This window comes from Arachis ipaensis, chromosome B06 (genome assembly GCF_000816755.2).
Source record: "Arachis ipaensis cultivar K30076 chromosome B06, Araip1.1, whole genome shotgun sequence".
Classification (NCBI taxonomy): Eukaryota; Viridiplantae; Streptophyta; class Magnoliopsida; order Fabales; family Fabaceae; genus Arachis; species Arachis ipaensis.
Window position 1 is genome coordinate 115,947,552 of NC_029790.2, and position 937 is coordinate 115,948,488.

Below are 937 nucleotides of genomic sequence, written 5' to 3' on the forward strand. Positions count from 1 at the left end.
GGTTAAGCTTGGCTAGTATGGCATGTATTCACCTTATTTATCTTCATACACTGAAGGCACAAAATTGAAAATTCACACACGCGCGAAAATGTGCGCTTATATCTTACAATAAAACTAAAATTGAGTAACCGAGTGAAGAGGAAAGAAGGTTAGAGTGGTATTGAAACAAGAGTGAATACCCTTTTCGGTTCTTGACGATTTACTCGAAAAACAAAGCACTCGCTGATAATTTTAAAATACCAAATTGGTTTCCAACCATCAAAGATTTTGATCAAATTAGTCTTTGTAACTGGAACTGTGTCGAATTAAGTGACGTGCTACACAAGGAAAAATGGTTTAAAAAGATATGGACTAAAAAATTCTTGTTGACTTTTTATTTTATTTTCTTGTTTTTTAAATTATTTTTTTATTATTAATAATATTTTTCATGTATTCTTTTCTTCACACACCCTTAACTACCTAAAGAGCGTAAAAAACATCATTTTCTCATCTCCAAATTTTCAGAGCATCAGAAACAAATAAAAATAAAGGCATAGATGTGGTTGTGGAAATCCGACAAGATAAGGGTGGAGCACCACAGTTATTCGCCTAGTCTCTCTCTCTCATTATATCTTTCGTTCTCTCTTCTCTCATCCGGCAACAACTGCACTGGCTTCTCTCACCATTATAGCTCTCTTTTTCTTCCTTTTTCTTCCACTCTTAGTTTTTTTAGATTACTTGCTTTTCAGTTTGGATTTTTAAAGAATTTGACTTAGATTTTATATGTGAGCTTAAAATTTTGAATTTTATTGTAATTTTTGTGGCAGAATTCTAATGAATACACGATGATTAGAGACGGACTTATATGTATTCTTAATAAAGTTTAAATCTCAAATTATATTTTATTTTTTATTTTTTATTTTTTAAAAATTGTTAAAGAGAAAAATGTTTGATTGAA